Source organism: Gymnoscopelus braueri (genome assembly GCF_963280865.1).
Source record: "Gymnoscopelus braueri genome assembly, chromosome: 13".
NCBI lineage: Eukaryota > Metazoa > Chordata > Actinopteri > Myctophiformes > Myctophidae > Gymnoscopelus > Gymnoscopelus braueri.
This window is the reverse complement of record NC_137615.1, coordinates 1,880,065-1,886,064: the sequence shown is the minus strand read 5'-3', so window position 1 is coordinate 1,886,064 and position 6,000 is coordinate 1,880,065. Positions and strand designations below refer to the sequence as shown.

Here is a 6,000-nt window from a genome sequence, read left to right as displayed (position 1 = left end):
ATGTGATTGTGTGTGTAAAGTGGTATAGTGTTTCACCGTGTCAACTCGAATGCTACTGAACAGGGATAAATTAATTAATTATTATGGATATAAATATAATAAGTAAACAATCAACAATTCAATGGCATTGCCAAATGCACATTTTATTTGACCACTTATTTTATTCTTAGTTTTAACTGCACCCTCAAAAACATTTTTTCATTGCACCTTCAAGCTAAGCTTCTGATTAAAGAAGTTAGGGACGCTTGGGGTTTCACCGTGTAAAGTAACTAAGTAAATTTACTCAAGTACTGTAGGCCTACTTGAGTAATTTCCAGCTTTCTGTGCTTTCTGTGTGTGCACTTACACCGTTTTATCAACGACACCCAATCAGTCTGGGCTACAAAAATCCCCAGTCTTATCTATAGGCAATACTACAGTAGCCTATGCTGAAAATAGCCCATCTGCAAACATTATTGGGGGAGGGAAGGGCTTTCTTTGAGGGGGGGGGGGTTCTATCAATGTATTTGTTCAGATGCAAATTCAGCCCGGCCGATTTTGAGATTTTAAGTAGGCCTACATTTTCATGTGCATGCAACAGCATGGTTTATACAGGTACAGTAGCCTACATGGGTTAGAGGGATGAGCAGAAACCGTGTATTTCCACTTCGTTTGGCGGCCGGTATTGCGCACCAAAAATAGGTCGCACGAATAGGTGCTCCTCCAGCCTCCTCGCGTGGGATTCGAACGCGAGCCGTTAAATCACTGGACACCAGTGTTAACCTCTACACTATCGGGGCTGTCTCATTAAATAAGGAAACAACTCTACATACTACACAGTATGTGTGATGCAAGAAAAAAAATAATATATGAATCAATGTATTTACTTAAATTAATCAATTCATAAATAGACGGGATGAATAATAACAATAGGCCTACTATATATACAACGTTTGTCTGTCTGTCTGTCTGTCAGCGCGCACAAGATGTACTTTGTAGATGTTACAATCTATCTTTAATAATACTAATTAGATGTGGTGTAAAGTAAGTTATTTTACTCCACTACAATTATTTGAAAACGAACTAAGCACATAGTTTGATGCCAATACTTTGTATCTGTATAGGAGTAATATACTTTAATGAATCAATGTATTTACTTAAATTAATCAATTCATAAATAGACATATACCTTAATGTAATGTAATCTAGAGTAATTTCTTTCCTCTGCAAACATTTTAGCTCTCTTATGCCACCTACTGTCCACCTACTGTATTACAGCGCAAGACACACCTCCAAGGCATAGCCACACCCCCAACCTTTCACAACCTAGGGTTAGGTGAGTCCTGGTAGGTACCTTTCAGAGACTGGGGCGTATAGGTCAGCAGGTAACCACTGTATGATGTAATCATGTACGGGTACAACATACAATACCACACATCTCCTGCTTCATATTAATGAGCATGTCATCCTGACACTTTATGAGTCACCAACATTATTCAAACACATTTTAGAAAAAAAACAAAAAGGAAAAAAAGAGCCACGGACATGTTTGTCCATGTACGGACATGTTGATGACCCCTGACCCTCCATCCACAGCCTAAAAGTTATCTCACCTCTGATCAAAGTCAGGTTCCTTCACATTAAACTATTGTGACACTGCATTCAATTAAAATCCTGTCATGCCCTTCATTAATCACTCATCATCTACATATCTTTTCTGTCTCTCAAGTTTCCTTGTTCCAGTGTTCCATTGGCATTTTATCTTTGACGTTTCCGTGAGAAGCATTTAACATGTAATTATTATGTCTAATAAATCAAAACAAATCAAGTGTAGCTTGTAGGGTGTGTCTTTTTTCATTGTTACGTGTGCATGCCTTGGACTTTCCCATCAACAGAGAATACCTGATCACCTTAATGGAATGCACTGGCTACCGTACCTTGACGAACCAAATGGTTTATCTGGTAGAACTTGATCTCCTTCTGCCGTCAAATAACACTGTCTTTTGAAAAGCCAGCAATCTCTATATTAGCCATATGATGTATAATACGCACCCACTCACCTTTGCAACTAAATGGCTCTTTTGAGGTTGAAGCACTGTCTGTACTGATGAGACTCAATTATTATTATCCAAAATAATTAGTAACTATTAGTAACATAACTAGTGGCTCAGTAGTTAATGCAGACATACTATTGTTTTAAAATGTGCAGCACATTGGAATAGACCCTATGACACAGTAGGAGTCCATTAGTATACATTTAGCAGGCTTGTCGAACTCATTTTGGTCTGGGCCACATTGGTCAAAAAGTGACCAGACTGGGCACGCAGACGCGGAGACACGCATTCGCGCTCATGCACATTCAGTTATACATCATTGTTTTTCAGTCTGTTGTCTCAGTCACTGCTATAACTACGGTATATCACTTTAAAAAATGTTATTATGAAGATTATATATACATTAATTATGAATTAATTATTGCACGTCCCACTGGAAGGAGACCCCGGGGCAGACCAAGGACCAGATGGGGGGATTACATCTCCACACTGGCCTGGGAACGCCTCGGGATCTGTTGCCCCCGCGACCCGGCTCCGGATAAGCGGTTGAAGATGGATGGCTGGATTATAAAAAAAAGTATACATATTTTCAGTAAATAGCTACAGTACACAACATAATTTTTTTAGGCCTACTTTCAGCAATGCAACTCAGACAATGAACTCAGTTCAGTCTTTTTTGCGGTTTTAGTATAGAAAAAAATAACAGTAAAAGCTCAGGTCAAAACAACATCCTTTTTTTTTTTTAGGATGTAGGCTACCTGACATCTCTTTGCTTTAACTAACCTGTCAACATCAGGGACCAGGTTCTGAGCAGTAGTAACTTTCATAATGTCATTTAGATGTCCATGTGTCAACTGTGAGTGCAGTTTGGATTTGTTGATGTTCATTTCTAGGGATGGAGCTTGTTATTTTTTATTGATAATGAGCACCTTATCGATCCTGCTTATTGAGCCGAGCTTTTATCGAGCCCACTATTGATCTTTTTCTATTAATTTGTGGAAAGACATGAGAGGACAAATTCTGAACAGAACCGGTATCTTTTTTTTATTGGCCAGTTGTGACTGTGTTTGTGGCTGACCACCATCTAACATTAAATGAAGATGACTAAAGTAAAACATATGGTAGCCTATCATTAAGTATTAGTGATAAGTGATAAGTGTTAAATGGCTTTATATTATGAATAGTATGCCTACTGTAATAATTACTATAAAATCTCCATGTCTCTTCAGCTCTTTATAAACAAAAAATGCATATTTATTTATTATATTCTTTTGTCTTTGTTTTATCCAAAATATATCACTTGCACTACAGTTTACTAGGGTCTTCAAATACAGTACTTTTCTAACAGACAGAAGGCAAGTGACCTTTTTACTTTTGGAAAATAATATTGAAGAAATTGTTAACTGGTTAATGTGTGTACTGTCACTTTAAAAGCGCAATTTATACTTCATCGTACAACAGTATCACGCACCAAACATGGCCGATCTCCAAGCTCACACCGCGTCTGTTCGCACCATAGATATAGAAACCTAGATACCTCATTGGCCTCTGCAGTTCATTGTAACGACTGGTCTCTCAATACAAGGCTCTTCCGGGGGGCTGTTTGACTACTGACCAATCACATCACGTTAACTACTGGCCAATCACAGCGCGTCTAACTGACTAGTTGCTGCGCGGCTGCCTCTTAAGAAAAGACCCACCCCACCTGCCTCTGATTGGCCTACCTAACGCCCCCTTCTGTGACACACACGGAAGTTTCCAGCTTGCCCCCCAGAAGCATAGAGGAAGCGGAAGTGCGTCCGAGATGCCGACGCTTCAGAGCCAGAGGAGGCGTCTACCTTTATATGTCTATGGTTCGCACCACGTAGTGAGCTTGTAGATCTGCCATTTTCTGCAACGATAGACTGAGAAGACAGCGCACATTGAATATGTGACGCTAGGCGACACTTGTCATTCATTCGCAGGGAGTTTTTAAGAGTTTTCTAAACGGATTATTATCATTTGGATTATAAAAATTGTCAACGGAGACAGAGGACGAGTGAAACCTTTGAGCGTTTCACTCGTAACGGCCGTTATTCCACCTCACATGTAAACACAACGACGCAACCACCCGTACAAATGGAACCAAATGGACCCTTACGGTCCCCTTAAAGAAGCGATGTTACGATGTATCCAATAGTGAGCCAATAAAATTCCTCGTCCTTGTTTGTTTCCCTGGGCAGCGCTGGTTAGCAGGGATCTATACACTTTTAGACTGACATGTTTGTGCCAGCGTGGGTGATTAGATGTATTTCTTGATCTCCTCTTGTCTTGATTGTTTAGACATGACTCGGCCATTGTTCTCACAGAACAAGTTTGGCCACTATTAGACCTTCGCAGTCAGAGGCAAGGGGGGTTGGGGGGGGGATAGCTGCCTGCCGTGCCTGCCGCCTCCCTGTCTTTTTTTTCTCTCTCGTTTCTTTTCCATTAGAGCTAGTATGAAAAGGTGTTTTTTTCAAATCACTTCGCGGGCCGCCATGGACCACTTTGACACCCGTGATTTAGGGCTAGGCCACTGTGTTTTTAGTAAGATGATTATTTTGCATGTATGTGGCGAAAAAGCACCTTGCAGCTGCTAACAACTTGATTTGAGACAGACAGCAAGCATGTTAAGTTCACTCCCCTAAGTTTTACACTTCACGTTTTGTGCAGATTAGCTGCAAAACGTATCTGAGAGTTTTTTTAAGCTAGTTTGTACAGAGTCAGGTTAATTGTTTCCCGCTATTTCCAATCTATGTGATCATTAAGTAAACTGGCTCCTGGCTGTAGCTGCAGAATTATTTCTCTGGTCTGTTACTGCTGAAGCATACATGTTACTGCATTAGCTGTTTCTCACCTCAAATGTTTTCATTACATATTTGAGTACATTTTGATCTTAACCTGCCTTATCTGTTTTATTTGATCAATTATATAATTATATATGTTTTTACATGGTAATGAGAATGTTTTGCTTATTTTACTGCCATTTGCACTGATGAAAGTCCCACATGGACCTAAGCTGTCAAATGAAATGAGTTACTTTGCCCTCATCTTAAAGTTAACGTGTTAGGCTGTGTGTGGTATGATGCAGGGATAACAGGATAGCTGGGCACTAGGGACATCTGGGCACCTCCATGTAAAATTGGCTATTTGGTCCAATATCAAAACAACAAAATATTTGTAAAATGTTTTAAAGTAAAGTGTACATGATTACAGGCTTAAACATTCGGCAATTAAGGTCTAATATTTCTAAAATTGCTACAAATTGCTACAAAACCATTATCCAGTCATTTTGGGGCATAAACAAGCAGTTGAAGGATAACATTAAGTCTGATAATGATGTACCGTGCATGTTCACATCATGTATTCTTTACATTACTTAAGACCACTTTTCGAATATATATTTTTTACATTTTGGACAAAATAGCCAATTTTACATGAAGGTGCCCATATGTCCCTAGTGCCCACCTACCCTGTATCTAATGCAGGAGGCAGAGGAGAGGGTAATGGCAGTAATGACATGGGTCAAGTTATTGTGGAACATCTTGCCCCATTAGCATAAGACATCCAACATACTACATTTCTGGTGTGAAATGGCACAAGGGACGCCCACAAAAAGACCTTCCCAAAGATCAGCGTGTGCATATGTGCCCTTTACTGGATTTTGAGCACCTGCCCCTTCAGTGCTCTGTGCACGGCCCTGGTCTACTGTCATGATAAACATGATCTTTATTTATCATTATAAATAAGTAGTGATGTCTGAACCTCAGTAACATCATAACAGTCTACTGTCATGATAAACATGATCTTTATTTATCATTATAAATAAGTAGTGATGTCTGAACCTCAGTAACATCATAACAGTCTACTGTCATGATAAAAATTATCTTTATTTATCATTATAAATAAGTAGTGATGTCTGAACCTCAGTAACATCATAACAGTCTAC

General features: G+C 39.4%; 1 protein-coding gene across 1 annotated transcript in view; it reads left to right on the top strand.

Moving 5' to 3' along the window:
- LOC308098960 (NLR family CARD domain-containing protein 3-like) overlaps positions 1–6,000 on the top strand; it is a 189,232-nt gene that overhangs the window by 19,218 nt on the left and 164,014 nt on the right. The gene's annotated exons all lie outside the window — the stretch shown is intronic.